We start from the raw sequence: 13,239 nt of genomic DNA, 5'->3' as shown, positions 1-13,239 counted from the left end.
TCTTCTTTCACACACTTTACCAAACTCAGTCACCAGCTTCTGCAGTTTCTCACATGAATCAGCCACCAGCGCTGTATCATCAGCGAACAACAACTGACTCACTTCCCAAGCTCTCTCATCCCCAACATCACACACCCCTGCCGCAAACCTACATTCACTGAGAACCAATCACTTTCCTCTCTTCCTACACGTACACATGCCTTACATCCTTGATAAAAACTTTCCACTGCTTCTAACAACTTGCCTCCCACACCATATATTCTTAATACCTTCCACAGAGCATCTCTATCAACTCTATCATATGCCTTCTCCAGATCCATAAATGCTACATACAAATCCATTTGCTTTTCTAAGTATTTCTCACATACATTCTTCAAAGCAAACACCTGATCCACACATCCTCTACCACTTCTGAAACCACACTGCTCTTCCCCAATCTGATGCTCTGTACATGCCTTCACCCTCTCAATCAATACCCTCCCATATAATTTACCAGGAATACTCAACAAGCTTATACCTCTGTAATTTGAGCACTCACTCTTATCCCCTTTGCCTTTGTACAATGGCACTATGCACGCATTCCGCCAATCCTCAGGCACCTCACCATGAGTCATACATACATTAAATAACCTTACCAACCAGTCAACAATACAGTCACCCCCTTTTTTAATAAATTCCACTGCAATACCATCCAAACCTGCTGCCTTGCCGGCTTTCATCTTCCGCAAAGCTTTCACTACCTCTTCTCTGTTTACCAAATCATTTTCCCTAACCCTCTCACTTTGCACACCACCTCGACCAAAACACCCTATACCTGCCACTCTATCATCAAACACATTCAACAAACCTTCAAAATACTCACTCCATCTCCTTCTCACATCACCACTACTTGTTATCACCTCCCCATTTGCGCCCTTCACTGAAGTTCCCATTTGCTCCCTTGTCTTACGCACTTTATTTACCTCCTTCCAGAACATCTTTTTATTCTCCCTAAAATTTAATGATACTCTCTCACCCCAACTCTCATTTGCCCTTTTTTTCACCTCTTGCACCTTTCTCTTGACCTCCTGTCTCTTTGTTTTATACATCTCCCACTCAATTGCATTTTTTCCATGCAAAAATTGTCCAAATGCCTCTCTCTTCTCTTTCACTAATACTCTTACTTCTTCATCCCACCACTCACTACCCTTTCTAATCAACCCACCTCCCACTCTTCTCATGCCACAAGCATCTTTTGTGCAATCCATCACTGATTCCCTAAATACATCCCATTCCTCCCCCACTCCCCTTACTTCCATTGTTCTCACCTTTTTCCATTCTGTACTCAGTCTCTCCTGGTACTTCCTCACACAGGTCTCCTTCCCAAGCTCACTTACTCTCACCACCCTCTTCACCCCAACATTCACTCTTCTTTTCTGAAAACCCATACAAATCTTCACCTTAGCCTCCACAAGATAATGATCAGACATCCCTCCAGTTGCACCTCTCAGCACATTAACATCCAAAAGTCTCTCTTTCGCACGCCTGTCAATTAACACATAATCCAGTAACGCTCTCTGGCCATCTCTCCTACTTACATAAGTATACTTATGTATATCTCGCTTTTTAAACCAGGTATTCCCAATCATCAGTCCTTTTTCAGCACATAAATCTACAAGCTCTTCACCATTTCCATTTACAACACTGAACACCCCATGTATACCAATTATTCCCTCAACTGCCACATTACTCACCTTTGCATTTAAATCACCCATCACTATAACCCGGTCTCGTGCATCAAAACCACTAACACACTCATTCAGCTGCTCCCAAAACACTTGCCTCTCATGATCTTTCTTCTCATGCCCAGGTGCATATGCACCAATAATCACCCACCTCTCTCCATCAATTTTCAGTTTTACCCATATTAATCGAGAATTTACTTTCTTACACTCTATCACATACTCCCACAACTCCTGTTTCAGGAGTATTGCTATATATATATATATATATATATTTTTTTTTTTTTTTTTATACTTTGTCGCTGTCTCCCGCGTTTGCGAGGTAGCGCAAGGAAACAGACGAAAGAAATGGCCCAACCCCCCCCACCCCATACACATGTACATACACACGTCCACACACGCAAATATACATACCTACACAGCTTTCCATGGTTTACCCCAGACGCTTCACATGCCTTGATTCACTCCACTGACAGCACGTCAACCCCTGTATACCACATCGCTCCAATTCACTCTATTCCTTGCCCTCCTTACACCCTCCTGCATGTTCAGGCCCCGATCACACAAAATCTTTTTCACTCCATCTTTCCACCTCCAATTTGGTCTCCCTCTTCTCCTCGTTCCCTCCACCTCCGACACATATATCCTCTTGGTCAATCTTTCCTCACTCATTCTCTCCATGTGCCCAAACCATTTCAAAACACCCTCTTCTGCTCTCTCAACCACGCTCTTTTTATTTCCACACATCTCTCTTACCCTTACGTTACTTACTCGATCAAACCACCTCACACCACACATTGTCCTCAAACATCTCATTTCCAGCACATCCATCCTCCTGCGCACAACTCCATCCACAGCCCACGCCTCGCAACCATACAACATTGTTGGAACCACTATTCCTTCAAACATACCCATTTTTGCTTTCCGAGATAATGTTCTCGACTTCCACACATTTTTCAAGGCTCCCAAAATTTTCGCCCCCTCCCCCACCCTATGATCCACTTCCGCTTCCATGGTTCCATCCGCTGACAGATCCACTCCCAGATATCTAAAACACTTCACTTCCTCCAGTTTTTCTCCATTCAAACTCACCTCCCAATTGACTTGACCCTCAACCCTACTGTACCTAATAACCTTGCTCTTATTCACATTCACTCTTAACTTTCTTCTTCCACACACTTTACCAAACTCAGTCACCAGCTTCTGCAGTTTCTCACATGAATCAGCCACCAGCGCTGTATCATCAGCGAAACAACAACTGACTCACTTCCCAAGCTCTCTCATCCCCAACAGACTTCATACTTGCCCCTCTTTCCAGGACTCTTGCATTTACCTCCCTAACAACCCCATCCATAAACAAATTAAACAACCATGGAGACATCACACACCCCTGCCGCAAACCTACATTCACTGAGAACCAATCACTTTCCTCTCTTCCTACACGTACACATGCCTTACATCCTCGATAAAAACTTTTCACTGCTTCTAACAACTTGCCTCCCACACCATATATTCTTAATACCTTCCACAGAGCATCTCTATCAACTCTATCATATGCCTTCTCCAGATCCATAAATGCTACATACAAATCCATTTGCTTTTCTAAGTATTTCTCACATACATTCTTCAAAGCAAACACCTGATCCACACATCCTCTACCACTTCTGAAACCGCACTGCTCTTCCCCAATCTGATGCTCTGTACATGCCTTCACCCTCTCAATCAATACCCTCCCATATAATTTACCAGGAATACTCAACAAACTTATACCTCTGTAATTTGAGCGCTCACTCTTATCCCCTTTGCCTTTGTACAATGGCACTATGCACGCATTCCGCCAATCCTCAGGCACCTCACCATGAGTCATACATACATTAAATAACCTTACCAACCAGTCAACAATACAGTCACCCCCTTTTTTAATAAATTCCACTGCAATACCATCCAAACCTGCTGCCTTGCCGGCTTTCATCTTCCGCAAAGCTTTTACTACCTCTTCTCTGTTTACCAAATCATTTTCCCTAACCCTCTCACTTTGCACACCACCTCGACCAAAACACCCTATATCTGCCACTCTGTCATCAGACACATTCAACAAACCTTCAAAATACTCATTCCATCTCCTTCTCACATCACCACTACTTGTTATCACCTCCCCATTTACGCCCTTCACTGAAGTTCCCATTTGCTCCCTTGTCTTACGCACCCTATTTACCTCCTTCCAGAACATCTTTTTATTCTCCCTAAAATTTACTGATAGTCTCTCACCCCAACTCTCATTTGCCCTTTTTTTCACCTCTTGCACCTTTCTCTTGACCTCCTGTCTCTTTCTTTTATACTTCTCCCACTCAATTGCATTTTTTCCCTGCAAAAATCGTCCAAATGCCTCTCTCTTCTCTTTCACTAATACTCTTACTTCTTCATCCCACCACTCACTACCCTTTCTAAACAGCCCACCTCCCACTCTTCTCATGCCACAAGCATCTTTTGCGCAATCCATCACTGATTCCCTAAATACATCCCATTCCTCCCCCACTCCCCTTACTTCCATTGTTCTCACCTTTTTCCATTCTGTACACAGTCTCTCCTGGTACTTCCCCACACAGGTCTCCTTCCCAAGCTCACTTACTCTCACCACCTTCTTCACCCCAACATTCACTCCTCTTTTCTGAAAACCCATACTAATCTTCACCTTAGCCTCCACAAGATAATGATCAGATATCCCTCCAGTTGCACCTCTCAGCACATTAACATCCAAAAGTCTCTCTTTCGCACGCCTGTCAATTAACACGTAATCCAGTAACGCTCTCTGGCCATCTCTCCTACTTACATAAGTATACTTATGTATATCTCGCTTTTTAAACCAGGTATTCCCAATCATCAGTCCTTTTTCAGCACATAAATCTACAAGCTCTTCACCATTTCCATTTACAACACTGAACACCCCATGTATACCAATTATTCCCTCAACTGCCACATTACTCACCTTTGCATTTAAATCACCCATCACTATAACCCGGTCTCGTGCATCAAAACCACTAACACACTCATTCAGCTGCTCCCAAAACACTTGCCTCTCATGATCTTTCTTCTCATGCCCAGGTGCATATGCACCAATAATCACCCACCTCTCTCCATCAATTTTCAGTTTTACCCATATTAATCGAGAATTTACTTTCTTACACTCTATCACATACTCCCACAACTCCTGTTTCAGGAGTATTGCTATATATATATATATATATATATATATATATATATATATATATATATATATATATATATTTTTTTTTTTTTTATACTTTGTCGCTGTCTCCCGCGTTTGCGAGGTAGCGCAAGGAAACAGACGAAAGAAATGGCCCAACCCCCCCCACCCCATACACATGTACATACACACGTCCACACACACAAATATACATACCTACACAGCTTTCCATGGTTTACCCCAGACGCTTCACATGCCTTGATTCACTCCACTGACAGCACGTCAACCCCTGTATACCACATCGCTCCAATTCACTCTATTCCTTGCCCTCCTTACACCCTCCTGCATGTTCAGGCCCCGATCACACAAAATCTTTTTCACTCCATCTTTCCACCTCCAATTTGGTCTCCCTCTTCTCCTCGTTCCCTCCACCTCCGACACATATATCCTCTTGGTCAATCTTTCCTCACTCATTCTCTCCATGTGCCCAAACCATTTCAAAACACCCTCTTCTGCTCTCTCAACCACACTCTTTTTATTTCCACACATCTCTCTTACCCTTACGTTACTTACTCGATCAAACCACCTCACACCACACATTGTCCTCAAACATCTCATTTCCAGCACATCCATCCTCCTGCGCACAACTCCATCCACAGCCCACGCCTCGCAACCATACAACATTGTTGGAACCACTATTCCTTCAAACATACCCATTTTTGCTTTCCGAGATAATGTTCTCGACTTCCACACATTTTTCAAGGCTCCCAAAATTTTCGCCCCCTCCCCCACCCTATGATCCACTTCCGCTTCCATGGTTCCATCCGCTGACAGATCCACTCCCAGATATCTAAAACACTTCACTTCCTCCAGTTTTTCTCCATTCAAACTCACCTCCCAATTGACTTGACCCTCAACCCTACTGTACCTAATAACCTTGCTCTTATTCACATTCACTCTTAACTTTCTTCTTCCACACACTTTACCAAACTCAGTCACCAGCTTCTGCAGTTTCTCACATGAATCAGCCACCAGCGCTGTATCATCAGCGAAACAACAACTGACTCACTTCCCAAGCTCTCTCATCCCCAACAGACTTCATACTTGCCCCTCTTTCCAGGACTCTTGCATTTACCTCCCTAACAACCCCATCCATAAACAAATTAAACAACCATGGAGACATCACACACCCCTGCCGCAAACCTACATTCACTGAGAACCAATCACTTTCCTCTCTTCCTACACGTACACATGCCTTACATCCTCGATAAAAACTTTTCACTGCTTCTAACAACTTGCCTCCCACACCATATATTCTTAATACCTTCCACAGAGCATCTCTATCAACTCTATCATATGCCTTCTCCAGATCCATAAATGCTACATACAAATCCATTTGCTTTTCTAAGTATTTCTCACATACATTCTTCAAAGCAAACACCTGATCCACACATCCTCTACCACTTCTGAAACCGCACTGCTCTTCCCCAATCTGATGCTCTGTACATGCCTTCACCCTCTCAATCAATACCCTCCCATATAATTTACCAGGAATACTCAACAAACTTATACCTCTGTAATTTGAGCGCTCACTCTTATCCCCTTTGCCTCTGTACAATGGCACTATGCACGCATTCCGCCAATCCTCAGGCACCTCACCATGAGTCATACATACATTAATAACCTTACCAACCAGTCAACAATACAGTCACCCCCTTTTTTAATAAATTCCACTGCAATACCATCCAAACCTGCTGCCTTGCCTGCTTTCATCTTCCGCAAAGCTTTTACTACCTCTTCTCTGTTTACCAAATCATTTTCCCTAACCCTCTCACTTTGCACACCACCTCGACCAAAACACCCTATATCTGCCACTCTGTCATCAGACACATTCAACAAACCTTCAAAATACTCATTCCATCTCCTTCTCACATCACCACTACTTGTTATCACCTCCCCATTTACGCCCTTCACTGAAGTTCCCATTTGCTCCCTTGTCTTACGCACCCTATTTACCTCCTTCCAGAACATCTTTTTATTCTCCCTAAAATTTACTGATAGTCTCTCACCCCAACTCTCATTTGCCCTTTTTTTCACCTCTTGCACCTTTCTCTTGACCTCCTGTCTCTTTCTTTTATACTTCTCCCACTCAATTGCATTTTTTCCCTGCAAAAATCGTCCAAATGCCTCTCTCTTCTCTTTCACTAATACTCTTACTTCTTCATCCCACCACTCACTACCCTTTCTAAACAGCCCACCTCCCACTCTTCTCATGCCACAAGCATCTTTTGCGCAATCCATCACTGATTCCCTAAATACATCCCATTCCTCCCCCACTCCCCTTACTTCCATTGTTCTCACCTTTTTCCATTCTGTACAGTCTCTCCTGGTACTTCCCCACACAGGTCTCCTTCCCAAGCTCACTTACTCTCACCACCTTCTTCACCCCAACATTCACTCCTCTTTTCTGAAAACCCATACTAATCTTCACCTTAGCCTCCACAAGATAATGATCAGACATCCCTCCAGTTGCACCTCTCAGCACATTAACATCCAAAAGTCTCTCTTTCGCACGCCTGTCAATTAACACGTAATCCAATAACGCTCTCTGGCCATCTCTCCTACTTACATAAGTATACTTATGTATATCTCGCTTTTTAAACCAGGTATTCCCAATCATCAGTCCTTTTTCAGCACATAGATCTACAAGCTCTTCACCATTTCCATTTACAACACTGAACACCCCATGCATACCAATTATTCCCTCAACTGCCACATTACTCACCTTTGCATTTAAATCACCCATCACTATAACCCGGTCTCGTGCATCAAAACCGCTAACACACTCATTCAGCTGCTCCCAAAACACTTGCCTCTCATGATCTTTCTTCTCATGCCCAGGTGCATATGCACCAATAATCACCCACCTCTCTCCATCAACTTTCAATTTTACCCATATTAATCGAGAATTTACTTTCTTACATTCTATCACATACTCCCACAACTCCTGTTTCAGGAGTATTGCTACTCCTTCCCTTGCTCTTGTCCTCTCACTAACCCCTGACTTCACTCCCCAGACATTTCCAAACCACTCTTCCCCTTTACCCTTGAGCTTCGTTTCACTCAGAGCCAAAACATCCAGGTTCCTTTCCTCAAACATACTACCTATCTCTCCTTTTTTCACATCTTGGTTACATCCACACACATTTAGGCACCCCACTCTGAGCCTTCGAGGAGGATGATCACTCCCCGCGTGACTCCTTCTTCTGTTTCCCATTTTAGAAAGTTAATACAAGGAGGGGAGGATTTCCAGGCCCCCCGCTCCCGTCCCCTCTAGTCGCTTTCTACGACACGCGAGGAATACGTGGGAAGTATTCTTTCACCCCTATCCCCAGGGATAATATACATATATATATACATATACACACACACACACATACACACACATACGCACATACACACACACACACACACACACATACATATATATACATATGAAAAATGTAAGAAACAATTTAGAAAACAAACTTTTAGCTTGAAATATATATATATATATATATATATATATATATATATATATATATATATATATATATATATATATATATATATATCCCTGGGGATAGGGGATTAAGAATACTTCCCACATATTCCCTGCGTGTCGTAGAAGGCGACTAAAAGGGGAGGGAGCGGGGGGACTGGAAATCCTCCCCTCTCTTTTTTTTTTTTTTTTTTTTTTTTTTTCAATTTTCCAAAAGAAGGAACAAAGAATTGGGCCAGGTGAGGGTATTCCCTCAAAGGCCCAGTCCTCTGTTCTTAACGCTACCTCGCTAATGCGGGAAATGGCGAATAGTTTGAAAGAAGAAAAAAGATATATATATATATATATATATATATATATATATATATATATATATATATATATATATATATATATATTTTTTTTTTTTTTTTTTTATACTTTGTAGCTGTCTCCCGCGTTTGCGAGGTAGCGCAAGGAAACAGACGAAAGAAATGGCCCAACCCCCCCATACACATGTACATACACACGTCCACACACGCAAATATACATACCTACACAGCTTTCCATGGTTTACCCCGGACGCTTCACATGCCTTGGTTCAATCCACTGACAGCACGTCAACCCCTGTATACCACATCACTCCAATTCACTCTATTTCTTGCCCTCCTTTCACCCTCCTGCATGTTCAGGCCCCGATCACACAAAATCCTTTTCACTCCATCTTTCCACCTCCAATTTGGTCTCCCTCTTCTCCTCGTTCCCTCCACCTCCGACACATATATCCTCTTGGTCAATCTTTCCTCACTCATTCTCTCCATGTGCCCAAACCATTTCAAAACACCCTCTTCTGCTCTCTCAACCACGCTCTTTTTATTTCCACACATCTCTCTTACCCTTACGTTACTTACTCGATCAAACCACCTCACACCACACATTGTCCTCAAGCATCTCATTTCCAGCACATCCATCCTCCTGCTCACAACTCTATCCATAGCCCACGCCTCGCAACCATACAACATTGTTGGAACCACTATTCCTTCAAACATACCCATTTTTGCTTTCCGTGATAATGTTCTCGACTTCCACACATTTTTCAAGGCTCCCAAAATTTTCGCCCCCTCCCCCACCCTATGATCCACTTCCGCTTCCATGGTTCCATCCGCTGACAGATCCACTCCCAGATATCTAAAACACTTCACTTCCTCCAGTTTTTCTCCATTCAAACTCACCTCCCAATTGACTTGACCCTCAACCCTACTGTACCTAATAACCTTGCTCTTATTCACATTTACTCTTAACTTTCTTCTTCCACACACTTTACCAAACTCCGTCACCAGCTTCTGCAGTTTCTCACATGAATCCGCCACCAGCGCTGTATCATCAGCGAACAACAACTGACTCACTTCCCAAGCTCTCTCATCCCCAACAGACTTCATACTTGCCCCTCTTTCCAAAACTCTTGCATTTACCTCCCTAACAACCCCATCCATAAACAAATTAAACAACCATGGAGACATCACACACCCCTGTCGCAAACCTACATTCACTGAGAACCAATCACTTTCCTCTCTTCCTACACGTACACATGCCTTACATCCTCGATAAAAACTTTTCACTGCTTCTAACAACTTGCCTCCCACACCATATATTCTTAATACCTTCCACAGAGCATCTCTATCAACTCTATCATATGCCTTCTCCAGATCCATAAATGCTACATACAAATCCATTTGCTTTTCTAAGTATTTCTCACATACATTCTTCAAAGCAAACACCTGATCCACACATCCTCTACCACTTCTGAAACCACACTGCTCTTCCCCAATCTGATGCTCTGTACATGCCTTCACCCTCTCAATCAGTACCCTCCCATATAATTTACCAGGAATACTCAACAAACTTATACCTCTGTAATATATATATATAGCCCACGCCTCGCAGCCATATAAGATTGTTGGAACCACTATTCCTTCAAACATACCCATTTTTGCTTTCCAAGATAACATTCTCGACTTCCACACATTTTTCAACGCTCCCAGAACTTTCGCCCCCTCCCCCACCCTATGATTCAATTCCGTTTCCATGGTTCCATCTGCTGCCAAATCTACTCCCAGATATCTAAAACACTTCACTTCCTCCAATTTTTCTCCATTCAAACTTACCTCCCAGTTGACTTGTCCCTCAACTCTACTGTACCTAATAACCTTGCTCTTATTCACATTCACTCTTAGCTTTCTTCTTTCACACACTTTACGAAACTCAGTCACCAGCTTCTGCAGTTTCTCATATGAATCAGCCACCAGCGCTGTATCATCAGCAAACAACAACTGACTCACTTTCCAAGCTCTCTCATCCACAAAAGACTGCATAGTAGCCCCTCTTTCCAAAACTCTTGCATTCACCTCCCTAACAACCCCATCCATAAACAAATTAAACAACCATGGAGACATCATGCACCCCTGCCGCAAACCAACATTTACTCAAAAACCAATCTTTTCCTCTCTTCCTACACTTACACATGCCTTACATCCTCGATAAAAACTTTCCACTGCTTTTAACAACTTGCCTCCTACACCATATATTATTAATTCCTTCCACAGAGCATCTCTATCAACTCTATCATGTGCAATCTCTTGATCCATAAATGCTACATACAAATCCATTTGCTTTTCTAAGTATTTCTCACATACATTCTTCAAAGCAAACACCTGATCCACACATCCTCTACCACTTCTGAAACCACACTGCTCTTCCCCAGTCTGATGCTCTGTACATGCCTTCATTGTCTCAATCAATACCCTCCCACATAATTTCCCAGGAATACTCAACAAACGTTTACCTCTGTAATTTGAGCACTCACTTTTATGCCCTTTGCCTTTGTTCAATGGCACTATGCAAGCATTCCACCAATCCTCAGGCACCTCACCATGAGTCATACATACATTAAATAACCTTACCAACCAGTCAACAATACAGTCACCCCCTTTTTTAATAAATTCCACTGCAATACCATCCAAACCTGCTGCCTTGCCGGCTTTCATCTTCCGCAAAGCTTTCACTACCTCTTCTCTGTTTACCAAATCATTTTCCCTAACCCTCTCACTTTGCACACCACCTCGACCAAAACACCCTATATCTGCCACTCTATCATCAAACACAGTCAACAAACCTTCAAAATACTCACTCCATCTCCTTTCTCACATCACCACTACTTGTTATCACCTCCCCATTTGCGCCCTTCACTGAAGTTCCCATTTGCTCCCTTGTCTTACGCACTTTATTTACCTCCTTCCAGAACATCTTTTTATTCTCCCTAAAATTTAATGATACTCTCTCACCCCAACTCTCATTTGCCCTTTTTTTCACCTCTTGCACCTTTCTCTTGACCTCCTGTCTCTCTGTTTTATACATCTCCCACTCAATTGCATTTTTTCCCTGCAAAAATCGTCCAAATGCCTCTCTCTTCTCTTTCACTAATACTCTTACTTCTTCATCCCACCACTCACTACCCTTTCTAATCAACCCACCTCCCACTCTTCTCATGCCACAAGCATCTTTTGCGCACTCCATCACTGATTCTCTAAATACATCCCATTCCTCCCCCACTCCCCTTACTTCCATTGTTCTCACCTTTTTCCATTCTGTACTCAGTCTCTCCTGGTACTTCCTCACACAAGTCTCCTTCCCAAGCTCACTTACTCTCACCACCCTCTTCACCCCAACATTCACTCTTCTTTTCTGAAAACCCATACAAATCTTCACCTTAGCCTCCACAAGATAATGATCAGACATCCCTCCAGTTGCACCTCTCAGCACATTAACATCCAAAAGTCTCTCTTTCGCACGCCTGTCAATTAACATTTATTCCAATGATGCTCTCTGGCCATCTCTTCTACTTACATACGTGTACTTATGTATATCTCGCTTTTTAAACCAGGTATTCCCAATCACCAGTCCTTTTTCAGCACATAAATCTACAAGCTCTTCACCATTTCCATTTACAACACTGAACACCCCATGTATACCAGTTATTCCCTCAACTGCCACATTACTCACCTTTGCATTCAAATCACCCATCACTATAACCCGGTCGCGTGCATCAAAACCACTAACACACTCATTCATCTGTTCCCAAAACACTTGCCTCTCATGATCTTTCTTCTCATGCCCAGGTGCATATGCACCAATAATCACCCATCTCTCTCCATCAACTTTCAGTTTTACCCATATTAATCGGGAATTTACTTTCTTACATTCTATCACATACTCCCACAACTCTTGTTTCAGGAGTATTGCTACTCCTTCCCTTGCTCTTGTCCTCTCACTAACCCCTGAATTATGTACTTGTGTATATATGTATATGTGAGTGGGTTGGGCCATTCTTTCATCTGTTTCCTTGCACTACCTTGCTAATGCGGGAGACAGTGGCAAAAGTATAATAAAAAAAAATATATATATTATTTATTTTTTATTTTGCTTTGTCGCTGTCTCCCGCATTTGTGAGGCAGCCCAAGGAAACAGACGAAAGAAATGGCCCAACCCACCCCCATACACATGTATATACATACACGTCCACACACGCAAATATACATACCTATACATCTCAATTTACAAATATGTATCCACACACAGATGCATACATATATACCCGTGCACACAATTCACACTGTCTGCCTTTATTCATTCCCATCGCCACCTCGCCACACATGGAATACCATCCCTCTCCCCCCCTCATGTGTGCGAGGTAGCGCTAGGAAAAGACAACAAAGGCCCCATTCGTTCACACTCAG

The 13,239-nt window shown here is 42.8% G+C and overlaps 1 protein-coding gene across 6 annotated transcripts in view; it reads left to right on the top strand.

The window, feature by feature from the left end:
- LOC139755984 (uncharacterized) overlaps positions 1 to 13,239 on the top strand; it is a 522,691-nt gene that overhangs the window by 260,970 nt on the left and 248,482 nt on the right. The gene's annotated exons all lie outside the window — the stretch shown is intronic.

Source organism: Panulirus ornatus, chromosome 20, assembly GCF_036320965.1.
Source record: "Panulirus ornatus isolate Po-2019 chromosome 20, ASM3632096v1, whole genome shotgun sequence".
NCBI lineage: Eukaryota > Metazoa > Arthropoda > Malacostraca > Decapoda > Palinuridae > Panulirus > Panulirus ornatus.
Note: the sequence above shows the minus strand (reverse complement) of the source record. Positions and strands in the feature narration are given on the sequence as shown.